Source organism: Equus asinus, chromosome 20 (genome assembly GCF_041296235.1).
Source record: "Equus asinus isolate D_3611 breed Donkey chromosome 20, EquAss-T2T_v2, whole genome shotgun sequence".
NCBI lineage: Eukaryota > Metazoa > Chordata > Mammalia > Perissodactyla > Equidae > Equus > Equus asinus.
Window position 1 is genome coordinate 49,382,988 of NC_091809.1, and position 27,044 is coordinate 49,410,031.

General features: G+C 40.0%; 1 pseudogene; it reads right to left on the reverse strand.

Annotated features, from left to right (window-relative positions):
- Positions 1-1,555: 1,555 nt before the first annotated feature.
- Positions 1,556-26,524, reverse strand: LOC139041235 (tigger transposable element-derived protein 1-like; annotated as a pseudogene).
- Between the last annotated feature and the right edge of the window lie 520 nt (positions 26,525-27,044).

Here is a 27,044-nt window from a genome sequence, read left to right on the forward strand (position 1 = left end):
TCTCACTGTCAGAGAAGGGCACTTCAAATATGAAAAGGGAGAAAACTAGAAGGAGCCCTGTGGTACATCATGATGAACTTGTGGAGATTATATATACACACACATACATATACAAACATATATATTCATATATATTATGTAATACGACATATATTATTTATAATGTAATATACATTATATAAAAATATAGATGTAAATGTATGCACTATATGTGTATGCATACACACACAGATTCCCTAACTCTGTCCTCTGAGAGAGCCTGGGAAAAGTGATACTCGAATAGCAATGGACACACCAGGCGCCTAGATTATGACTTCTAAACACCTATTCTCTACCAAAAGGAACCACTGCTCCTTGGAGAAAAGGCCAATTCCAGACCTGGGCGGGAAAAGTATAATAAAATCTTGGAATATCTTGTCCTAGAAAATAAGGAATAGCTCAAAGAATGATAAAGACATGTCAAAAGGCCACAGATGCCTGCTTGAAGGGGCACCCACTGGTCAAATCTAGGACAATTTGATTATCAAAATAAGCAATGTTGACAGTGGATTATAATCCACTACATAAATTGAGAAACATATATATTCTAAATACAAACTAATAACGAATAAATTGAAAGTTTGGTGACAAATGAGATACATACATGGCTCCAAAGTACTTTCCCACAGTAGTTATCAGTTACGAAGGGAAAAAGAGTAACTTTACAGTGGAGAAGCCTGGCAGACATCATCTCATTCAGGCGATCAAAGCGAAAAAGTAAAAATCTCTGTCACTCAATGGCATGTGACAAGAGCACAGCAACACTTCTGTGATATTCCTGCCAAAATGCACGACTTGAATCTAATAATGGGGAAACATGAAACAAATGCAAATCGAGGGACACACTACACAGTAGTTGGCCTATTGTCTTCAAGAGCATCACGGTAATGAAAGTCAAGAAAACACCAAGGAGCTGGGCCACAGTGAGGGACGCAAGACAGGACAAGGAAAAACAACTATGATTCTGAGCTGGATTCTTTTGCTATAAAGGACATTTTTAAAATATCAGGCAAAATTTGAATGTGTCTGAGGACCAAATGATAGTAACCCATCAATGTTGATTTCCTGATTTTGATGATTATGGTTTGCTTATGCAGGAGAACGTCCTTGTTAGTAGGAAACGCACTTACTAGGAGATGCTGGGGCATCAGATCAGCAACTTGCTCTCAAATGGCTCAGGGAAAAGAAAGTTCTCTGCGCCATCCTTGCAGCTTTCCTATAAGTTTGATATTGTTTCAAAAATAATAATACAGGCGTACCTCAGAGATATTGAGGGTTTGGTTCCAGACCACTGCAATAAAGTTACACAAATTTTTTTGGTTTCCCAAATATAGTTATATTTACACTATATTGTAGTTTTTAAAGTGTGCAATAGCATTGTCTAAAAAAACAATGTACATATCTTAATTAAAAAATACTTTATTCCAAAAACTTGCTGTGCATCATCTGAGCACTCAGCAAGTCCTAATCTCTTTGCTGGTGGAGAGTCTTGACAATGTTGATGGCTGCTGACCGATCAAGGTGGTGGTTCTGAAGGTTGAGGCGGCTGTAGCAATTTCTTAAAATAAGACAACAGTGAAGTTTGGCAAATCGATTGACTCTTCCTTTCATTAATGATTTCTTTGTAGTATGCAATGCTGTTTGACAGCTTTTGGGGGGGTTGTTTTTGTTTGTTTGTTTGTTGCTGAGGAAGATTCTCCCTGAGTTAACATCCATGCCAGTCTTCCTCTGTTTTGTACATGGGCCACCGCCACAGTATGGCTGCCAACGAGTTGGGTAAGTCCACACCCAGGAACTGAACCTAGGCTGCTGAAGTGGAGCATGCTGAACTTAACAACTAGGCCATGGGGCCAGCCCCTGTTTGATGGCATTTTACTCATAGTAGAACTTTCTTTCAAAATTGGAATCAACCCTCTCAAACCCTGTTGCTGTTTTATCAACTAAGTGTATGTCATATTCTAAATCCTTTGTTGTCAGTTCAACAGTCTTCACAGCGTCTTCACCAGGAGTAGTTTCCATCTCAAGAAATGACTTTCTTTGCTCCTCCATAAGACACAACTCCTCATCAGTTAACATTTTATCATGAGATTGCAGCAATTCAGTCACATCTTCAGGCTCCACTTCTAATTCTAGTTCTCTTGCTATTTTCACCACATATGCAGTTACTTCTTCCACTGAAGCCTTGAACCCCTCAAAGTCATCCATGAGGGCTGGAATTGACTTCTTCCAAACTCCTGTTACTGTTGAGATTTTGACCTCTTCCCATGAATCACAAATGTTCTTAATGGCATCTAAAATGGTGAACCCTTTCCAGAAGGTTTTCAATTTACTTTGCCCAGATCCATCAGAGGAATCACTGTCTATGGCAGCTATAGCCTTACGAAATGTATTTCTTAAATAATAAAACTTGAAGGTCAAAATTACTCCTTGATCCATGGGTTGAAGAATGGATGTTGTGTTAGCAGGTATGAAAACAACATTCATCTCATGGTACATCTCCATCTGAGCTGCTGGGTGACCAAGTGTATTGTCAATGAGCAGTAGTATTTTGAAAAGAATCTTTCGTTCTGAGAAGTAGGTCTCAACAGTGGGCTTAAAATATTCAGTAAACTGCATTGTAACAGATGTGCTGTCATCCAGGCTTTGTTGTTCCATTTACAGAGCACAGGCAGAGTAGATTTAGCACAATTCTTAAGGGCCCTAGGGTTTTCAGAATGGTAAATGAGCATTGGCTTCAACTTAGAGTCACCAGCTGCATTAGCCCCTAACAAGAGAGTCAGCCTGTCCTTCGAAGCTTTGAAGCCAGGCACTGACTTCTCCTCTGTAGCTATGAAAGTCCTAGATGACGTCTTCTTCCAATGTAAGGCCATTTTGTCTACATTGAAAATCTGTTGTTTAGTGTAGCCACCTTCATTAATGGTCTTAGCTGGATCTTCTGGATAGCTTGCTGCAGCTCCTGCATCAGCACTTTCTACTTCACCTTCACTTTGTGTTATAAAGATGGCTTCTGTCCATAAACCTCATGAACCAACCTCTGCTAGCTTCAGACTTTTCTTTCACAGCTTCCTCCCCTCTCTCAGCTTTCACAGAATTGAAGAGAGTTAGGGCCTTGCTCTGGATCAGGCCTTGCCTTAAGGGAATGTTGTGACTGGTTTGATCTTCTATCCAGACCCCTAAAACTTTCTCCATATTAGCAAGAAGGATGTTTCAGTTTCTTATTGGTGTGTTCACTGGAGTAGCACTTTTAAATTCCTTCAAGAACTTTTCCTTTGCATTCACAACTTGGATAATTGTTTGCCACAAGGCCTAGCTTTTGGCCTATTTTGGATTTCAACATTCCTTCCTCACTAAGCTTAATCATTTCTAGCTTTTGATTTGAAGTGAGACATGACACTCTTCCTTTCACTTGAGTGTTTAGAGGTCACTGAAGGGTTATTAATTGGCCTAATTTCAATATTGTTGGGGTCAGGGAATAAGGAGGCCTGAGGAGAAGGAGAGAGATGAGAACGGCCAGTTGGCGGAGCAGTCTGAACACACACAACATTTATCAAATTAAATTCACTGTCTTACACAGGTGTGGTTCACGGGATCCCAAAACAATTACAATAGTGACATCAAAGATCACTGATCACAGATTACCATAACAAATATAATAACAATGAAAAAGTTTGAAATATCATGCGAATTACCAAAATATGACGCAGACCTGAAGTGAGCAAACACTGTTGGAAAAACGGTGCTGATAGACTTGCTTAGCACAGGGTTGTCACAAATTTTCAATTTGTAGAAACGCAATATCTGCAAAGCACAAAAAGTGCCATGAAATGAGGTGCACCTGCCATAAGCAAAAAGAAAATAAAAATGAAAATGGATTGTGAATATGGGTGTGGTTTCTGGCACGCAAAGATCCTGGAATCTGATGGAAAGAAACTTTCTACGTTTTTGAAAGATGGGGAGAAACTGTTGGCTCCCAATGTTTTCTAGTCGGAACGTGGGCTGTGACATCTGCACAGTTCTCATAGGGTCTATTTCCCACAGTCGTCTCTAGCTATGGCTGAAGAAGAAAATGGAAAAAGAAAAATCTCCCAAAGACGTGGGCTGAGAAACAAAGGACAAGGACGCCTTAGGGTACAGTGTCCGCCAGCGAGACGGAAGAATTCCTGTGGACCAGTGACTGCGCCCCGTTCCTGGATGTTGCGTATAGGGCCCAAGGCAGGGCAGATAACTTGCATTTTTCATTCATAGTCTCCAGGCAAAGAGGAGCCATGCCTGGATCAAGTAGAGACTGTGACACTTCACAAGAGAGCCTGGGCTTTGAACTCAATACCATGACCAGTTAAGACTTTCAGGGTATCTCCCTTGGGGAGGGTTGTTGGAGAAGAGTGAACTGAATGTTTATGACTGTAAACAGACTATGGTAGCCACTTTTAGTATTCACCCAAATCTGGTTCTCTTCTTTTTCTGTGCATATAGAACACCGCAACTATTAGCCCCAACGACTTCTGACTATTTCAGCCCAATGAAAGGTGAGCAGAAGTGACACGAATCATTTCCATACAGAGGCAGTGAGGTAGCCAAATACCAGCCCTCCGTCTCCCTTTCTCTGCTGCGGTGATTGAAGTCATTTGCTCCAGATGCTGCAGCTGCAAGACGGCAGATTCCCTATCAGCCTGTCATCCTGAGTGTCACGCCGGAGTCAGGCACCTAAGAGAATCTAGAAATAAAGTGAGCAAGCAAAACACTTTTTTAAAAAAAATTAAGCCACTAGGTTTTGAGATTGTTCATTACCACAGTATAATCTAGTTTATATAGATACTTAATTCAAAGAACAGAACCTGGGTAGAGGAAGGTAAAAGACACGAGCATCTGATTGAAGACAAAAGAAGAGCGGTAAGAATGATCTCTCTGTGGGTATCCTACAGTGAATTAACCAAAGAGATACGGGACATGGGTTTCCCGATAGACATAGCAACACCAACATAGCAGCAAGACCTAGAAATTTGCTTTCTTTAGGCTGAGGGTCATAGAAAAGGAAAGTGCCCCCTTTTGATCCCTGGCCTTTTACATGCTTGGATTCTTGACACCTGAAGTGGCTCTCCTACTAGTGCCTGGTCTTAGGATTTCTGTCTCCTCACCTCCCTCTGGTCTTAGTAACAATCCTCAACGGTTTCTGTCTCTGCATTCTGCATACTGGATTTCTTACAATACCTGACTCCTCCCAGGTGTTTTAAGGTTTTTTGTTTGCTTTGTTTTCAGTTTATTTGATATCCTTGGCAGAAATCCTGGCTCAGCTGACAGAAATAAAGATACTACAATGATACCCATAATCCTAACTAGTTACCCTGCATAGTAAGAATACTTCTTAATGAGGGTCAACACTCCACTACTTAGAGTAAAACACAGCTGCCAAAATTATACGAGATAGTTTGTAATAGAAGTTCACCAAATATAGATTTTGGTCAAACGCCCAATGGTCAAGTGTTAAAATCAATATTCAGCTAAAGCCGAGTCAAAGCTGAAAATAGCCATCATAGAAGGAAGCTACAGGATAGAAAATATATTATTTTATTTATGTGTATACAAAATTCATTATTGACATTATTACAATATACCAAAAATATTATTATTATTACAATTTTATCACTGAACTTTTAGAAGTGAAATTTTAAGTTTATCGTATGAATGCAGGAGCAATTCTTGCTTCGCATGGTCAGCTGTTCGATGGTTCCTATATAGCACATTTGTGAGATTAAATAACTCATTAAAATTGGAAAAAGAACAAGAAATTTGGAGGTACCTTTTTCTCTAGTGTTCTCTTCTCGTGTTCTACTCCACTGTTCTTTATTATATCTAACTTTGTGTGTGTGTGTGTGTGTGTGTGTGTGTGTGTGAGGAAGATTGACCCTGAGCTAAAATCTCTTGCCAATCTTCCTCTTTTTGCTTTAGGAAGACTGTTGCTGGGCTAACACCTGTGCCAATCTTCCTCTATTTTGTATGTGGGCCGCTGCTACAGCATGGCTTGATGAGCATTGTGTAGGTCCATGCCCAGGATCTGAACCTGCAAACCCCGGGCCACCAAAGCGGAGCATGTGAACAAAACAACTACACCACCGGGCTGGCCCCTGTATCTAGTTTTGGTATGTGAGTTTTGAGTTTTCTCTTCTCATCAAATGTGGAGGTCACAGAGTTGACATTCTTACTTCATTCTTACAAGATAAAAAGAAATCCCAAAAGAAGTTTTCCTTAAAAACAATCATGGCCTAAATGAAATTACAAAACTAAAATTTAAATATAGTTCTTAAAGCTTGTTTTGTTTAACATACATCTAATAATTTTATAAATAGTAGAACTATGACATAATCATATTCTTATTATTCTGCTTTGGATTATTTAAATTCTTATAAATATTTATTTGCTGAGAAAGGATAACTTCCTGAAATTATCTGTAGAAGCCAGATTCCCTTAATTTTTGTATTAACTGCTAAACCATACCCTTATTTATCTATTTAAAGATTCCTAATTGTTTTTAAATATTAAAACGAACAGCTTTCGTAACAGCTATTGTTCCCTTTTATAACTGCAATAATAAATATGCCTTCACACTTTTAATGGACTGGGAGTGTTTGTATAAAATACATACAGAGATTTGACTCTGAGTAACACCTAGTACGCTCACTTATATTTAAAGGCATCGTGATAAATCTGAATAACATATCATGTTTGTATTACTTACGTTGCTCAACTGATAAGACGTAACAGTAAACCACAGCACGATGTTGTTATTGACCATGGACAAGGTCAAAGGTGCCAAAACTTGTTTAAAAATGTACCTGGGCTGTTCTGACGTTTAAAGGCTAAGACTGATGACAAAGCCAAGGCTGAATAGTGGACTTTTGGGCCAGATTCCTAGGGCGAAGCTAAACTTTGGTGTATCTCTCGTGTGTGCAAACGATACTTCGAAGACGGATTCTCTGATGGCTGGAATTTACAGAAAGATGAATGCCAAAGACCACCTTCACACAGGGTGCAACTTAACAGGGAAAGAAACCCCCTCTCTAAGCAAATCAGCTCGTGTATATGGGATTGAGCTGGGTTGGCAAAGGCCTCCCGGGGCAACTAGGGAAGCAAAATTCCTTGACATAAAAGAAGGAACGGAAAAATACACATTCTCCTAGCTTTGGTGAAGGAGATTTACACTACATAGAGAGCTCACCTAAAATGTCCAAGCAAAAAGCAGAAGAAAAAGGAATGGGAGGTGCTGGCCCTGTGGCCGAGTGGTTAAGTTCATGCGTTCTGCTTCAGCAGCCCAGGGTTCACTGGTTTGGATCCTGGGCACAGGCCTGCACACCACTCATCAGGCCATGCCGAGGCAGCATCCCACATAGAAGAACTAGAATGACTTACACCCAGGATATACAACTATGTACTGGGGCTTTGGGGAGGAAAAAAAAAGAGGAAGATTGGCAACAGATGTTAGCTCAGGGCCAATCTTCCTCAGAAAAGAAAGAAAGAAAGAAAAAGGAATGGGAAATCACAGATGAGGCAAAGTTTGGGACCGTCTGCCTCCCTCTGCTGTTTATTGATTCCTCTACTTTAACCAAGATCTATAACCCACCTGAGCCTGAGTTTTCCCATCTATAAGATGTAGGTACCAGTATCTACATTCTCAAATTCATAAAGTAAGGGAAAGCTGAAAGTTTTGTAAATTCTAAAGCTCTACATAAAATAGATTTTAAACATTCAAGGAAGCTTTTCATTAAAACATTTTACTCTATTCTGATCACTCCCTCTCCAGTTTGCTACATACTATTTTGATCCTGCTTACATGTTACGCTATAAAAAACAATATTAGTATTACTACCACAATTCCCATTTTACAGACAAGGAAACTGGGGCACAGAGCTAAGAAAGCACAGAGCTAAGATTACTATTACTATTACTATTACTATTACTAAGATTATTATTAAGAGCTAAGAAGCTAGAAGCATCAAAACACACATCATTTACTGACAAGATCAAATCAGAGAACCTACAAAGCTGAATCTAGGCCTTGGTGCATGGTTACTTTGCCAAGCAAAGGTCTTTGGTACAAAAACATCAAGCCTTACCTGTTGACCTCCCTAACTCAATGTTGAGTCTTTTCATTCTAAGTTTCCAAGATTACAAAGATAAAGTTTGGTTAAACACTGGAAAAGAAAGCCTGCTGCCTAAAATACTTTTTATTTAAGGTGCTTGAATATTCATTGTAAAAATGAGGGGTACCCCTGAAATCGAGCAGAAGACCCTTTGCGTGCCTCAAAGAGTGCCGAAACTCTTAGTCTTGAAAGCCCCAAACAAAATCAGTCTCTCTCGGTTCAGCCGGCATCTGAGCGAGCTGACGGACCTGAGACAACAAACGAGGCCTGTTGGAATTGGTCACAGCCACACAAATATCAGAGATAATCCTGTGGCCCAGAGCTCTGCTTTGGACCAACCAGGAGGTTGGCTACGTTCAGGAATTCACTCCACAATGAGTGTGGGAGGGGACCATCCCAAACAAGGCCAAAGGATCCTGAAGCTCTCTTCTAATTAAGCCTCAGAGGTGCAGGGAGGCCTAAGACTGTTCTTTTTTATGATAGTATCAGGTGATTCTTCTGCACACCAATGTTGACCTGACAACTACTGATATACAGGGAATGGGACATGCCTCTTAGCTTGAGGTTTGAGTGTCACTTAGATTTGATCCCAGGAGTGACTGAGAGTGCTTTGCGTCCCCTCCAGCTCCACCACTACAGCTGAAGCAGAGGCCGGGATCACAGGTGGGAAAACAGCCAAGCCTGAGCTTTATATCATTGGCCTGAAGAGTAGAAACCCCAACCGTTGGCTCAGACATACCCCAACTTCTCTAAGTCCCAAGCAAGGAACGGGCAAGAACAATGGCATCAAAGGAGCCAGAGAAGCAGGGTCAGAAGGAATATAGCAGCAGCTCTAGAGACATCTCATTCCTGTCCATGAAGTCAGCTTACTTAGTGGTAGGTAGGGCGCTGGCAGCTGAGTCTGCCTAATTCTGAGGTTTAGCATAGAAACTCATTTGGACAACACACTTCAACCATGTTCTCCAACCCAGTTTTCATTAGTAATAAAAATATATACAGAAATTTACCCTCGTTTTCTTCCTTCTCCATCCTGGGGTGATAGAAGGCAGCAAGTCGGTTAGGTGTGTCTGCCCTGCAGAATCAAACTTTCCCATGATCTAAATTAAGGGACAGTGGGAACCCAATTGTTGCTGCGTAAGCCGTGCCCTCCAGTCCAACTTAGATCAGTAAAAGAACAAGTCTTTTGATCTCCATCCTTGTGACTACTTTGTTTTTCTCAGTTGGTTTGGAATTCAAGAGAAGAGTATAGGAGTGTAATTTGAGTCCCCCAACCCCTGACTCGTGTTCAGGATTCACTGCCCGACAGATGTGCGTGACCTGAAGTTAGTAATTCAATCCATTCAAGTCTCTGTTTTCTCATCCATAAAATGGAGATAATAGTGGAAACTGCCTCAAGGAGTGTTTGGCAGGATAACAGGGTATAACCCAAGAAAAGTGCTGAACATAGTGACTGGCACATTTTTTCCAGTTTTGTTGAGAAATAATTGACATACATCACTGTATAAGTTTAAGGCATACAGCCTGATGGTTTGATTTGCATATATTGTGAAATAATTACCCACAACAGGTTCAGCTAACATCCATCCTCTCACATAGATACAATAAAAAGAAAAGAAAAAAAAAGGAAAAAGGAAAAAAATTATGACTGGCACATTTTGAGTACTCAGGAAGTGTTGCCTATTATATTTATACTTTAATATTTTAAATTAATTTTTATGCTTTATTATTATAATTTTGATCTTTGCTACAGAATCATATTGCTCTGTTTCTTTTTAAACCCATTCTTTCAGCACCGATATCAGGTAATACCCCAAACCCATCTCCACCCAATCCATGTGGAGCGGGATTTGAGGCATTAGCTGATACTCGTGAAGATGGTTTGGGCATTAACTGATGTCAGCAGAGATAGGATCGCGGTATTAGTGATAGCAGGAGAGATGAGTTTGGGGCATTAGCTGATATCAGCGCTGAACGAACTGGTGTAAAAGAAAAACACAGCACTAAAATTCTGGGGCAAAGATCGAAATTGGACTATTGTCAGAACATAGAAAATAAGAGAAATCCAATTGTATAAAGGAAGAAACAAGTTTTACAATGTGTGTGTGTTCTAGGAGGGAGTGCAAGAGTCAGGTAAATCAATACCTTGCAAATTGCTAGCACTTGAGGTTAGCAGGTTATTTTTTCCAGAGAGAGAAGGGAATAAGCAGGTTTTAGAAGTACACTTTCCAGGAACGCCACAGTGCCTGCATAGGATCGCTTAGCTAAAGATCAAATAGAGAGAGAGAGAGATTTGTAGCAAAGGCCTTAGGTCAGGGTGCTACGGTTACTCTTCTGTTGTAGGCGATCACCCCAAATTCCTCCTGCAAGTCTAAGCTGGAGTTCTTGTACAATAGTGGAGGAAAGCAACTGGTACCTAGATGGCGACAATGAAGATGATTATGACTGACATCACCACCTAGTGTTTATTGATCGTCATGTGCCAAGCTAAGCAATGTGCATTCAGTATCTTATTTCACCTCCACAACAATCCTAGGAGATGGATACAATTGTTTTTTAGCATTTCAAAATTAATCTTTTTATTTTGAGATAACTATAGATTCACATGCTGTTGTAAAATAATACAGAATTTCCCCCAATGGTATCATCTTGCAAAATTGTAGTACAGTATCACCACCAGGATGTTAACATTGACGTAGTCATTTTATAGAACATTTCTATCCCTACAAGGATCCCTCATGCTGCCCTTTTATAGCCACACCCACAAATCATAGATTGTTAACTTATTTTCCTTCTTCAGATTTTCAGTTTTCTGAAAAAAATAGGATTTCTTTAATTGAGTTGGTAATAGTTTACATCAATGTGCGATTTCAGTTGTACATTATTTCTTGACTGTCACCACGTAAGTGCTCCCCTTCACCCCCTGTGCCCACACCCCAGCCCCCTTCCCCTGGTAACCACTGAACTGTTTTCTTTGTCCCTGTGTTTGTTTATCTTCCACATATGAGTGAAATCATCTGCTATTTGTCTTTCTCAGTCTGGCTTATTTCACTCAGGTAATTCCTCCGGGTCCTTCCAAGTTGTTGCAAATGGGATGATTTTGTCTTTTTTATGGCTAAGTAGTATTCCATTGTATATATATATACCACATCTTCTTTATCCAATCTTCAGTCAATGGGCACTTGCATTGTTTCCATGTCTTGGCTATTGTGACTAGTGCTGCAATGAACATAGGGTGCATATGTTACTTTGGATTGTTGATTTCAAATTGTTTCCATGTCTTGGCTATTGTGACTAGTGCTGCAATGAACATAGGGTGCATATGTTACTTTGGATTGTTGATTTCAAATTGTTTGGGTAGATACCCAGTAGTGGGATGGCTGGGTCATATGGTAGTTCTCTTTTTAGTGTTTTGAGAAATCTCCATAATGTTGTCCATTCTGCCTGCACCAGTTTGCATTCCCACCGGCAATGCATGAGGGTTCCCTTCTCTGCAATTCTCTCCAACATTTGTTGTTTTCAGTCTTAGTGATTGTAGCCATTTTAACAGATGTAAGGTGGTATCTTAGTGTAGTTTTGATTTGCGTTTCCCTGATGACTAGTGATGTTGAACATCTTTTCATGTGCTTATTGGCCATCTGTATACCTTCTTTGGAAAAATGTCTGTTCATGTCCTCTGCCCATTTTTTGATCAGGGTGTTTGTTTTTCTCTTGTTCAGCTGTGTGAGTCGGTATATTATGGAGATTAACCCCTTGTCAGATATATGATTTGCAAATATTTTCTCCCAATTGATGGGTTATCTCTTTGGGGTTTTTTGTTTCTTAGTTTTGTTTTCTTTTGTTTTTAAAGATTGGCATCTGAGCTAACAACTGTTGCAAATCTTCTTTTTTTTTTTCCTACCTTTTCTCCCCAAATCCCTCTACTACATAGTTGTACATTCTAGTTGTGGGTCCCTCTAGTTGTGGCATGTGGGACACCACCTCAGCATGGCCTGATGAGTGGTGCTGTGTCCACGCCCAAGATCCGAACCAACAAAACCCTGAGCCGCCGTGCAGAGCATGCAAACTTAACCACTCGGCCATGGCCCCGGCCCCATATCTTTCTTTTGATTCTAGTTTCTTTTGCCTTGCAGAAGCTCTTTAGTCTGATGAACTGCCACTTGTTTATTTTTTCTTTTGTTTCTCTTGTCTGAGAAGACATGGTATTTGAAAAGATCCTTTTAAGTTCGATGTCAAAGACTATACTAGCTATATTATCTCCCAGGAGTCTGATAGTTTCAGGACTTATCTTCAAGTCTTTGATCCATTTTGAGGGTTTTTGTTTGTGTATGGTGTAAGATAATGGTCTACCTTCATTCTTTTGCATGTGGCTGTCCAGTTTTCCCAACACCATTTATTGAAGAGACTGTCTTTTCTCCATTGTATATTGTTAGCTCCTTTGTTGAAGATTAGCTGTCCGTAGATGTGCGGTTTTATTTCTGGGCTTTCAGTTCTTTTCCATTGATCTGTGTGGCTGTTTTTGTATCAGTACCATGCTGTTTTGATCACTATGATTTGTAGTACATTTTGAAGTCAGGGATTGTGATAGCTCCAACTTTGTTCTTTTTTTCTCAGGATTGCCTTAGCTATTCAGGGTCTTTGATTGCTCCAAATGAATTTTAGGATTCTTTGCTCTGTTTCTATGAAGAATGTCATTGGGATTCTGATTGGGATTGCATTGAATCTGTAGACTGCTTTGAGTAGAATGGACATCTTAACTATGTTTATTCTTCCAATCCATGTGCATGGAATCTCTTTCCATCTCTTTATGTCATTATCAGTTTCCTTCAGTGATATCTTATAGTTTTCATTGTATAAGTCCTTCACCTCCTTGGTTAAATTTATTCCTAGGTACTTTATTCTTTTTTTTGAGATTGCAAATGGAACTGTATTCTTCAGTTATCTTTCTGTAAGTTCATTATTGGAGTATAGAAAACAACTGATTTTTGTAAGTTGGTTTTGTACCCTGCAACTTTACTGTAGTTGTTAATTATTTCTATTAGATTTCCAATAGATTTTTGGGGGGGGGGTTTCTCTGTATAACATCATGTCGTCTGCCAACAGCGAGAGTTTCACTTCTTCACTCCATGTTTGGGTTCCTTTTATTCCTTTCTCTTGTCTAATTGCTCTGGTGGCCAAAACCTCCAGTAGTATGTTGAATAAGAGTGGTGCTAGTGGGCATCCTTGTCTCGTTCTTGTTCTCAGGGGGATAGTATTCAGTTTTTGCCCACTGAATATGATGTTGGCTGTGAGTTTGTCATGTATAGTCTTTATTATGTTGAGGTGATTTCCTTCTATCCTCATTTGTTCAGAATTTTTATCATAAATGGCTGTTGGATCTTGTCAAATGCTTTCTCCGCATATATTGAGAAGACTGTATGGTTTTTATTCCTCAATTTGTTGATGTAGTGTGCCATGTTGATTGATTTGTGGATGTTGAACTATCCCTGTTTCCCTGGTGTAAATCCCACTTGATCATGATGTATGATCCTTTTGATATATTGCTGAATTCAGGTTGCCAAAATTTTGTTGAGGATTTTTTCATCTATGTTCATCAGCAATATTGGCCTGTAGTTTTCATTTTTTGTGTTGTCTATGTCAGATTTTGGTATCAGAGTGATGTTGGCCTCATAGAATGTGTTAGGAAGTGTTCCATCTTCCCTAAATTTTTGGAATAGCTTGACAAGGATGGGTATCAAATTCTCTCTGAAAGTTTGGTAGAATTCCCCAGGGAAGCCGTCTGGTCCTGGGCTTTTATTCTTTGGGATGCTTTTGATTACTGTTTCAATCTCTTTACTTGTGATTGGTCTATTCAGATTGTCTGTTTCTTCTTGTTTCAGCTTTGGGAGGTTGTAAGGGTCTGAGAATTTATCCATTTCCTCTACATTATCCATTTTGTTGGCATATAGTTTTTCATGGTATTCTCTTATAATCCATTGTATTTCTGTGGTGTCTGATGTTATTTCTCCTGTTTCATTTCTAATTTTGTTTATCTGAGCTTTCTCTCTTTTTTTCTTTGTAAGTCTGGCTAGAGGTTTGTCAATTTTATTTATCTTCTCAAAGAACCAGCTCTTTGTTTCATTGATCCTTTCTACTGCCTTTTTGGTTTCCATGGGATTTATTTCTGCTCTGATTTTTATTATTTCTCTCCTTCTGCTGACTTTGGGCTTTGTTTGTTCTTCTTTTTCTAGTTCAGTTAGCTGTAATTTGAGATTGCTTATTTGGGATTTTTCTTGTTTGTTAAGGTGTGCCTGCATTGCTATGAATTTCCCTCTTAATATGGCTTTTGCTGCATCCCATATGAATTGGTATAGTATGTTATGAATTTCATTTTTCTCCAGATATTTTTTGATTTCCCCTTTAATTTCTTCAATGATCCATTGCTTGTTCAATAGCATGTTGTTTAGTCTCCACGTCTTTGTCCCTTTCTCAGCTTTTTTCTTGTAATTAATTTCTAGCTTTATAGCATTAGGATTGGAAAAGATGCCTGTTATTATTTCAATTTTCTTAAATTTATTGAGGCTTGCCTTGCTTCTCAACAAATGGTCTATCCTTGAGAATGTTCTGTGTGCACTTGAGAAGAATGTGTATTCTGTTGTTTTTAGATGGAGTGTTCTCTATATGTCTATTAAGTCCATCTGGTCTAGCTTTTCACTTAATTCCACTGTTTCCTTGTTGATTTTCTGTCTGGATGATCTATCCATTGATGTGAGTGGAGTGTTGATGTCCCCTACTATTATTGTGTTATTATGAATATTTTCTTTTAGGTTTATTAATAGTAGCTTTATGAATTTTGGTGCTTCTGTGTTGGTGGCATAGATATTTAAGTGTTATGTCTTCTTCGTTGAGTCTCCCTTTGATCATTATATACTGCCCCTCTTTGTCTCTCTTTATCTGGCTTATCTTGAAGTCTACTTTGTCTGATATAAGTATCGTGACACCTGCCATCTTTTGTTTGCCATTAGCTTGCAGTATCATCTTCCACTCCTTCACTCTGAGCCTGTGTTTGTCATTGGAGCTGAGATGTGCTTCCTAGAGGCAGCATATTGTTGGGTCATGTTCTTTAATCCATCTCATCACTCCGTCTTTGTATTGGAGAATTCAATGCATTTACGTTTAGGGAGATTATTGATGTATGAGGGCTTAAGGCTGTCATTTTATCACTCATTTTCAGATTTTCCTGCTTTTCCTTTGTTTCTCGTCCTATGTGTTTTGGTCTACCCATTGAATTATGTAGTTTTTTATGACATGTTTCTTTGTTTTCTCCTTATTTATCCTTTCTGTCTCCGTTCTGCTTTTTTGTTTAGTGATTACCCTGAGGTTTGCATTCAGAATCTCGTGTATAAGATATGCCATTTTCTGATGGTTTTTTTATTTCCTTAGTCTAAACTGATTCAGTGCCTTTCCTCCTCCCCTCCTAAGTTGTTTTTCTCATATCTTATTCCATCTCATCTTGTGAGTTTGTGGTTAAAATGACAGGATTATCTTTGGTTTTGGTGTTTTCCTTCACTTTACCTTAATGCTATAGTTGAGTATTTGCTATCCTATTCTGATTCTGTCCACCGATTTATCTCCTTACTCTGTGTTTTGTGACCCCTTTCTCCCCACCCCCCCTTTTTTTTCAAGTTTAAGGGCCTTCTTGAGGATTTCTTGTAGGTGGGCTGTCTCATGGCTATGAAGTCCCTTAGCTTTAGTTTTTTCTTTTGTTATTTCTCCCTCGTATCTGAAGGATGTTTTTGCTGGATAGAAGGCTCTTGGCTGGAGATTTTTGTCTTTTAAAGATTTGAATATGTCATTCCACTCTCTCCTAGCTTGTAAGGTTTCTCTAGAGAAATCTGCTGAAAGCCTGATAGGGGTTCCTTTGTGGGTTATTTTCTTCTGCCTTGCTGCCCTTAGTATTCTTTCTTTTTCATTCAGTTTTGCCAGTTTCACTACTATATGCCTTGCAGTAGGTCTTTTTACATTGACAAATCTAGGAGATCTGGAAGCCTTTTCTACACATATTTCCCTCCCTTTCCCTAGGTTTGGGAAGTTCTCTGTGATTATTCCTTTGAACACACTTTCTGCTCCCTTCTCCTTCTTGAATACCTATAATTCTTATGTTGCATTTCCTCATTGAGTTGGATATTTCTCAGAGACTTTATTCATTTCTTTTTAGTCTCAGTTCTCTCTCCTCCTCTGCTTGGACCATTTCAACATGTCCATCTTCGATTATGCTGATACGCTCCTCTATGATGTCCACTCGAGCGTTCAGGGAATCTGTATTTTGTTTTCTCTCTTCCATTATGTCTTTCATCTCATATATTTCTGATTGATTCTTCTTTATAGTTTCAATCTCTTTTGTGAAGTAGCTCCTGAACTCATTGAATCATTTCTCCACGTGCTCTTTTACCTCATTGACTTATTTGATGATAGCTATTTGGAATTCTTTGTCATTTAGATTACATATTTCTGTGTTCTCAGGACTGAATTCTGAGTGCTTCTCATTTTCTCTCTGGCCTGCAGGTTTGATGTAGTGTCTGATGTTAGAGGAGGTGGGTCTGGTCTTTTGCATTCTGATGTCATTTTGTTGCAGTTACCATCTATCGCCACTGGGTGGGGGTCGAGAGCCATGTATTCTGAACCCTCTGCCTTCAGCTGAGATCCCAGGGAGTGGAGTGGGGATGGGGTGGGTCAGGGAGGGGGGCTTTCTCCTGCATGCTTTCAGAGCTTTCTTGCTCCTGCTATCTGGTCTCCTGGAGTGTTGGCTTGATGAGGTCACCCCTGCAAAAGCTTTTGCCCCATTAGAGGGTTTTGCTCTAGGCTGCAAGGGCCCTAGGGAATCCTTGGTGTTCCTGCAAATGAGTATCCCTTCCCAACTCTTTCCCTCATGGATCCTCCCACTGTCATGGATCCTCCCACTGTCATGGATCGAAGACTTTAGGGGAGGGAGTAGAAGTTCTCTCTTATCCTGTTCCAGCTCCTCCATGGGGGGCTCCAGCCTCTCCACCCTCCGTCGTGTGGGTGTATGTCTCTCTGACATTTTTGTGTTGTGTTAGGATGTACTCTGTTGGAGTACAGATGCCCCTCTTTGTTATATGTTGGAGGGGAGAGAGTCCTGGGCAAGTTCATCCCACCGTGATGCTGACTTCACTCTGAGATGGATAAAATTTTAACTCCTCTGTTTTTCTAACGGTGAATCTGTGGCCAAAAAATTAAGTGGTTCACCTACATTCACATAGCCAGAAACTTGTAGATTTGAGATGCAAACTTGGCTTATCAGAGAGGAAGAAAAATTCTCACATAAGATATAAGAAATTCTTCTGTAAAAATACAGTGGTAGAAGGGGAGCCACTCATAATAAGAGGATTTTGAAAGATCCCGACAGCAAAGGTAAAAAAGAGAAATCTTTATACTCTTAGAAATAATAGAGATTCTTTTGTAGATTATTCTAAATATGCTGAAAAAGTAAAACTATACTATGCTTCCATAAATGCCAAGAAAAGTTCCTCAACACCACAGGAGGAAGAGACATTCAAGGGTTATTAGTAACTGCCTGCCATACTTCAGAGAAGTGACCATCCAGGGTCATGTGCTTATTTTGCCTGGAGAGTCTACTGGCTTACTAACCCTACCAGGATACAAATAACATATTCAGAAGATGATGTAATTGGTAAACTATGTAAATTGGAGGTTATGCTAACTTCATTACTTCCTATTGATAGCTGTAGCTTTAAAACCGAACAGTATATAGGAGAGCGAATAATAAACCACACTTCTGGTGTTGGCAAAAAGTCTTGGTTCTCTGAACCACGGCCAATGCCAATACAATGAACATTTAAAAGAGATTAAAAAGAAAACTGAAAAGAAAAAAAAAACATGTAAAGGACCGTGCTCATACACCGTGAAGGAAACAATATGAATGATCTTTGCTCTAAAAGTTTCTCATTACACAGATAAGCAGTATTTAGAAGACATATCCATAGATACACAGGAGAGTTTCAAAGTTATAAGAATTTACCATGTCAAATTTGTATTCCATTAAAAGATCTGTATGAAAGGGATGGGTTTTCAAGCAAAATAAAAATGATCAAAATTGACTGAGATAAAAGAAAACCTGGAAAGTATAATATTCATGGACAAATTATTATAGGTAGTTAAAACTCTACCCCTAACACAGGCACAGAGGGTTGTTTTTTTAAGATGAATTCTATCAGGACTTAAAATGACAAACAATTCTAGTGCTATTTAAGCTACTCTAGAGCATTAAAAAAAAGTGGAGAACAGATAGACCACAAATTCTTGCAGCACTTATGTAGTTATTGTTAATTTCATCCAGTTGTCTGATCCTGATGGATACTATTTGGCATGTGAGTGGCTGCTGATGGGCGTTTAAAAGAGTATGTAACACACTAGAGAGGTTAATATGATGACTATAAGGAGAACAAGATCAAGGACTGAGAATTTCTGCAGAGCAGAGATTCCCAGGAGCCAAGATTTAAACAACTTAAAAAATCAGAATCAGATTTTACCTTTCTAAGACCATCTATGATTATTTTGGATTATGTACAATTGAGTTTCAAATTTTTAAGTTATTTACACAGGTACAGCATGATGTATTAATAAAAACATATCCTCATGCTTACTTAGGACAGGATGAGCATGAGGATGTTCTATTTCAGGAGACAGTGTTGCAGGTGAGTTTCCGTCTAAATCTGGCTCTATACGATGTGAGCAATCTGGTAATTTAAGAGGCGTTTCTATGGAAACAAAAAAAAACCCCACAAAGGTTAATAGTTTGAGCAAATTATAGATTTATTTTCTAAGTTTGGAGAGCAGCCAGTTGAGAAGGTTTCTGGATTTGAGTTCGAAGCATCTCCAGAATGGTGGATTGAGGATGGCAGTTTCAGTCCGACGGATTTTTCTGGTTTGCAGTTTGACTGTCTTTGATGACGTCATTAGGTGCTCTGCTGAACTTTCTAAAGTGACCCATATAGCAACAGGCATAAAGGTTGTCCATATGTAATCCTTTGTGGTGGTTTTTCTGAAGGTTACAAGGGGATGACACCTCAAAAACAGTTAGAACTAAAGTCTGGTAACTGATACATTACAGTTTTCTACTGAAACATAATTTTTTTAGTCACCCCATTTTTAGAAAATATATTTAAAGTGAAACTAATTTGTAAAATAAGCCTAGTCTTATTGAACTTGGTTTGATTATTTATATAAGTGTGGTAAGAATAGTAATTCTTTTTTTTTAAAATTTTTAATTTTTTTAATTGCAGTAACATTGGGTTATAACAATATATAGCTTTCAGATGTACATCGTAATATATTTCGAATTCTGTGTAGATTACATCATGTTCACCACCCAAAAACTAATTATAGTCCATCCCCTCACATGTAACCCTAATTACCCCTTTTGCCCTCCCCCCCTTCTCCTATGGTAACCACCAATCCAATCTCCATTGCGATGTGTTTGTGGTTGTTTTTATCTTCTACTTATGAGTGAGATCGTACGGTATTTGACTTTCTCCCTCTGACTTATTTTACTGCACATAATACCCTCAAGGACCATCCACGTTGTCACAAATGGCCAGATTTCATCATTTCTTATGGCTGAGTAGTATTCCATTGTGTATATATACCACATCTTCTTTATCCATTCATCCCTTGATGGGCACCTAGGTTGCTTCCAAGTCTTGGCTATTGTGAATAATTCTGCACTGAACATAGGGGTGCATGTATCTTTATGCCTTTGTGTTTTCAAGTTCTTTGGATAAATACCCAGCAGTGGAATAGCTGGATCATATGGTAGATCTATTCTTAATTTTCTGAGGATACTCCCTACTGCTTTCCATAGTGGCTGCACCAGTTTGCACTTCCACCAGCAGTGTACAAGGGTTCCCTTCTCTCCACATCCTCTCCAACGTTTGTTGTTTCCTGCCTTGTTAATTATAGGAATAGCAATTCTTTGCATGTTCTCCATGTGATGTTTCAGTCAAAGCTTTGGTAATATCCAAGGAGCTTTACTGGCTGTATAAAGTCAATCTTAGGTCCTTAAAATTGTTTGTAAATAAGGAATCTCAGATTAGGCCTTTAAAGTCTCTTTAGGCTAAGAAGCTAAGCTCAGAACTTGTCCGATTGTGTCCTCTTACAAGGAAAACAGATTCCTATTGAACTTATGTAAATACATATATTTTCATGAAAAATAAGAACATTTAACAGTTTCTGAATTCCGGAGGGATCAGGTAGGGAGAAAAAGATAAGTATTTCAACCTTTGTTGCAAAGACATACTTTACCAAATTGCTGTAGAGAAATCACATCCCAAAGTGTCCTAAGCTGGAAGAAAGACATAAATTTATAGATTCAAGTATTTCATAGAACCCCAGCCAGGATAAATTTGAAGAAAACTTCCCTAAGCACATTATAGTCAAACTGCTAAAAACTAAAGATAAAGAGAACATCTTGGAAATAGACAGAGAAAACTGACATAATACTTAAAAACTGAACAATGATGCAAATGACAGCTGACTTCTTATTGGAAATAATAGAGACAGTAAACAGAGGAGCAACATCTTTAAATTGCTTAAGAAAAACAACTGTCAACACAGAATTCTATGTCCAGGGAAAATATCCTTCAGGAATATAAGCATATTCAGATAAAATAAGCGAAGAATTCATTGTCAACGGATACACACTGAAGAAACACTGATAATTTAACAAGCCTTCCTGGTGACTCTGATATATGTTAAGGTTTGAAAAGCACTGATATAAATGAGAATTTGGCATCACATACAAGGTTAACGTAGAAGATCTTTGCCATCCCCTTTATCTCTCAGTTGTATGATTGCGTGATTTAATAATCTACAATAAGGAATTTTGACTGGCTGAGCTAGACCTCAGAGGCTGTTAGTGTGGACAATATACTTTTGTGTACTATGGCACAAACAATGCTGATACAGGACTCCAGTGCAAAAGTGCAGCATAGTTTTGGAGAGAGTATTCTCCAGACCTCTCCCTGAAATCTAGCACAATAGTGGCACCATGAGGATCACCAGCTTTGTTAGCATCAGGTTTCTGAATGCAACGTTACCTAGAGTGTAAAATAAAGCCGTGGAAGCCACAGTGATACTCCTTCAAGTAGCTTTGCAAGCATCGCTTGTCAGCAGGCGCAATCCAAAGCAGAGAGGGATGGTAGAGGCAAACACAGTACGGCCAACAGACTGGTTCATATGCACACATGAGGTACCCATTCAGGAATGATCAGAAATAGCTGCGAAGACTCTTCATTAGGAAGGTGTGCAGTGGAGGACTGTAAAACTCCCGCTTGAGGTAGTAGGAGGTTCAGGGTCACTTAAAATAAGGCAGTAGGGTAAATGAGTGCCTTCATTTGGTGTGGCCAAGTAACATTTGGGCTTCAAAGGTCTGTGTATGGCAAAGGACGGGTCAAGTGGTAGGAAAAATATGGTGGAAAGAGGATGCAAAGGCTAACAATGTTACTTTCGAAAATAAACGCTGATATACTAACTGTTGGCTATAAGATTGTGCATTATGGGCAGAAGTGAATGTAAAGTTTTCAATGTCAATATGTTGAAGTTCTATGGCTTCACTCACTATGGTAGGATAAGGAAATAGGGACTTCCACTTGCAGTTCACTCAGGGGTGAGGGATGAGAGCTTAACTGGGAGGTGGGCTGTCATGATGGCAAGAGAAGAAGTGTGATGTTGTAGTTAGGATCTGGTTTAGGTGTTAGACAGATCTGGGAGTAAATCTCAGACTACTGGTTTATCCTTCACATGACCTTGAGTACTTTATTTATCCTCTTTGAATTTCACGTTCCTCTTCTGTCAAGTGGAGATAATAATGGTCTCTATCCATGGGATATGATTATTGCTGTTATTCTCTCCAACCAGTTTGACATTTGATTTTTCTAGAGGAAACTTAGGAAGGTGCTTAGTTTCTGATTTTCCCCTTCTATGTAAAACATTTTTGATAAATTCTGAGTTACAAAGAGATGATGGCTGGGGAGAACTTGGAATATTAGTCAGGAGAGGGTTCTGAGCACAAGAGATCTAGTGAAGGGAAGCAGTATGAGCACCAAGGGGTGTCATATTGCTTGTGATTCTGTGTGAGCTTTCTTCTTTCATATTTACTTATCATAAGATTCATACTGTGTATGTTACATTTAAAGGAAAAACATACATTATTTTCCATGTTGATGTTTATACTAGTTGCCTGGATCATTTTTGCAACCCCTAAAGACTTTGTAAAGCTAAGAAGTGTTTGCTCACTCACTACGTTAGATTTGGGAGTGGTTTCATGAAAATCTATCTCCAGGCCAGAGTAAATCTATCTCCTTATAAAGAACTTGGATTGGGGATACAGCTAGTGCATGCTCAGGGGAATTCATCACTCCGCACAAAGATAAGTCCTGTCATGAGGGTCCTTCCTTCTGAATCCCCTGTGAAATTTTGCCATATGGCACAACCTTGAGTTTTTTTCTCTCTTACTGCCCAAATGTATCATGTATTACTGTGTTTTTGACATCGCTTTTCCAACTCTATGCTTTCCACATTGGGATTTCCAAAATCAGTAATCCTCCCCTCCCTCTCCCCTTCCGTCCATGCTCTCCTTCCTCTCTCCCTCCTTTCTTTTCTTCTTTTCTAACTTCCTTCTTTCCTTCCTTTCTTTCATCTTTGCAATTTTTCAGTAAATCACAAGCTTTCTATAAAGTTAGGGAGTGATATGTGGAACATTCATGTACTCATCACCCAATTTAAGAAATAAAATAAAAATAAAGCTCCTTGTACACCACCTTCAATTCAGTTCCTCTTCTCTCCCTCCGCCAGAATTTGCTGTTAATCATTCCAGTGCGTGACGTTAGAATTTTACCACATGTGTAATGTAACCACATACATATAGGTGCTGTTTTGTAGGTTTTAAACCTTTACATGCATAGTTTCACATGACCTATATCCTGAACCTTCCTTTTTGTTGTTGCTGTTCAAAATTTGTTTTTGAGATGGTGCTTTCATTTTTTTTTGCTTCCCAGATAAAGGCATTTTCAAAACCACCACATACTTTCTTACTGTATGTAAAAGATGATACTTCAATGACCCAAATTAGAAATATGGGTCATTGTTAAATTATGTACATTTATCTTTATGTGGGGTATTGCATAACTTTTGCTTTCCTCTGTTACCTTGGACCAATAAAGATGTCATCCCAAGCTGAGAACAGGGTGGTCCAGCAAAGCTTATCTGCATCCCTGCTCATCTCTTTTTCAGGAGCCATGCAAACTTTCAACAATCTGTGAGGAACCCTAGGCAAGAAAAGCAGGACAACATCGCAGGGTCCTGGCTTGGAGTTAATCTCCAAAGCACCTTTTGTCTTTATGCAGGCCCTGGTTCCACTGTGTCTCCTTGGGAAAAACCCTCAAACTCTCTAGAGGTGCCCTCTCCCCACGGTCCCAGAATACTGCACTGTAGAATCTGTGTTGTCCCTTCTGACAAATGGTCCACGTCTCTCTTCACAAGTTCCTACACCGGGAAAAGCGGCATCCACATAAATTGTCTCAGAACTCCCTAAACTATATAGGGAAATTTATCTTAAATAGAAGTTTTCCTGGTAAATGTGAGAACAAGAATCAGCCAGGTATACAAAGAAAAGTTGAAACTGTTTCTTTCTGCTTTCCTTCAGATCTCCTCTTCTTTTTAATACTCATCTCTTTCAAGTCAAGCCTTTCCACGTCTCTCTCCCTCCTGGCTGCTCACCTTTCTAGGGCACCCTTGTTTTACTCTCTCTATTTTCTTTCGATGTGCCTTTCTGTTTTCCACTTATGTTCCTCATCCTAGTTCTACTCATTGGCAGAGCAATACAGTAATTAAAGGCATGAGCTCTAGAGTCAGGCCGGTGTTCAAATCCTGGCCCAGCCACTGATCATTGGTGTGATTTTTGGAAGATTATTTATACTCTCTCTGTCCCAATTTTCTCACCTATAAAAATGGGACGATTTTAGTACCTTCCTCAGAGGTTATTATAGGAAGAGAAATAAGATCAATACTAAAAACCTTTCACATGTGCCTGACACACAGTCAACTCCTCAAAGCTATTAAATATCATCATCACGTTTTATTCCGTATTTCCATTCTCTTCTATCTCTTGTCAGCTAATTCTCACTTGTTTTTATTCACCTTATTTCCTCCGACTCCCTTGATTTCTATCCCAAGTGCGCTCAGGCCATCTTTCTCTAACAATGGGGGTCTAGAAATGAGACACAATCCAGACAAGGAACAGCAGCAGGTTATATACGTATAGTTACAAACCCACCAACATAGATAATAACGTAGAGACAGGCTTTGTGATTTGTACAAAGCACTAAAGTATGTTCCTTATCGTTCCATTATGATTCTGCTCCAAAGAATCATTTATTGTACCCTGAGGCACCCAGAGGAACAATGACTGCTCCAAGAATTTAAAAGAAGTCATGAATAAGCTAAATCACATGATCTCACATGAACACTATTGCCAGCTCAGACCTCAGTGTGCTCGCAGTCCTCAGCCTCAGGATGGCCCTCAGCCAGGTCATCTAAACGTCCTGCTGAAGGTGAGAGAACACTTGGGGAAAAGGAGAAAGCGTGGTGGGGATTTTCTAAAGGCCAGGACCTGAGGCACCTGGTTCATGAAGGGTGACTGACGTCAACAACGGGACCTACCTTGTCAAGCTGACCTTGTTCTCTTCTGCTCATCCACCCCAGGGAAAGGAAGGGGTGTCTGCTCTCTAGAGGGCAAGAAACCCTGTACAGATCCTCCCCAAATCCTGTCTGGGTGTAGCCTCAGTACAAAATGACAAGCAAAATTTGCCTGGTCCCGGCTGCATTAAAAATAGAAATATATGAGCCATACTTGTAACTTCCAATTTTCTAGTAGTTGTATTAAAGTAAAAACGTGAAATTAATTTTGAGAATTTTAATGAGCCCAAAATATTATCATTTCAACATATAATCAATGTAAAAACTATTAATGAGATATTTCACATTCTTGGGGTTTTTTTATACTAAGTCTCTGAAATATGGTGTGCGCTTTACACTTACAGTATACCTCCATTTGGACCAGCCACATTTCCAGTGCTTAATAGCCACATGTGGCTAGTGAATTGGTCACTGTAGCTTTCAACCAAGAAGCCTTCTACTGCATGAAACCTGACCTGTGCCCTGACCCATATGAAGAGCAGGAACAGTGTGGTGTCTTTTCTTAGTTTCAGAGAAAAACATTTGCTCTGCAGATAAATAGGCCTTCATCAAGAGATGCAGAAGAGTGAGACTACACCCAGCTCAGACTCCCTCAGGTAGGTCTTTTCCTAGCTGAGTCGCTCCACTATCAACATGGAGTTCAGTAGTCAGACCCATCCGCTCAGAGTCCTCCAGGTCAACTGAACTGGGGAGTCTATTTACAGGAAACCATTCATTTGACTTCCACTGCTCTGATCTCATGTCCCTGAAAGGGTGTTTAATAGGAGAACACCCAGAGAAGCAGCCTCCCTAGAAGATAAAGGGTTTCAAGGAGGAGGGAGTAGTAAACTCTTGAATGCTGTTGATGGGTAAGAGAAGAATTGCGACTGGATCATTGTGGGAGTCAGAGATGACCCCAACCACACCCCAGCCTCGGGGGCAGATATGATCCACACTTGGCCACAGGCTGAGACAGCCATGTCCAGAGACCTAAGAGCCAAGGCAGGAGAGGGAGCTTAAACTGGGTTTTCAGGAGAGAAGAGCATGAGAATGGGATGAAGCAACTATGAGGAGGCAGTAGGAGTAGCAGGGAGTGATGAGGGGAATCAGGCCAGGGCCTTCAGGGCCCTGAACACCAGCTGAAGAACCTCACATACTCAGGAAAAGGGGACATTGGAGGTTTTTGAGAAAGGAAGGAGCCTCTAAGAAGATGTGTGCAGTGGCCAGGAGGAGGGAAATGGGAGAGTAGGCTCTGGCCACCCATGGCCTGAACTCACCCTCAGCATCCTGGGCAGCCTCTTGGCTTGCAGGCTTCCTCCTTTGCCAGGAAAGATGCAAAGCCATGTGGGGGTCAGATGCAGGGCACAGTCTTACGGTTGTCACAGCCAGTCTTTCTCCCAGTGTGTCACCTTCACTGGGATGCAGCTGCTTGGCTACCAATGAGAAGTACAGGGCTTCCAGCAGGACCTGGGGAAGGGGATGACATCAGAGAAGGTCAGAGCCAGAGGCTGGGCAACCTGGATCCCCTCTCACACCCTACTCACCTTGAGAGGTTCCCAGGAGAGGAACGAGGCCAGGAAACCACTTGAAAGGAGACACATGATACTTGGACTATTGTCCAAGACTCATCCCCAGAGCCACCAGAAGCAGGCTGAGCCCCCAGGGCCAGGTGGGCACATGGGGCTGGTGGAGGTGCTCCTGCAGACCATCCATCAGGCCTGGGGAGGCAGAGACTGTCTGTCAGTGTCCTAAACTCTGCCCGTATGTGTCCAATGGTTCTGATAGTCACTGCCACCTCTGATTCATACTGGGGGCCTATAATGACAACAAAATGGGCAACCGTCCACCCAGAGCAACATGGAGAAGAGCAAAGACATAACCAGGCGGCTCTTCCACCCCCCATGGCATCCAGCCTTCTGTGCTCTAAGCTGCCATTTCCCCAGACTCCTAGGACCCGCTGTGTTTTCTGACTCCCAGGAACTGCTCAATATTTCTCATCTGCTGTTGGGACTCTTCCTTGTTGCCTGCAATTGCTATTAATTTATTCTTTGAAAATATTATTTCTGTCATTTCTTTGGCTTGGTTGGGAGGGAGGTAAAAGCAAGGAAGAAGTAGCGGATG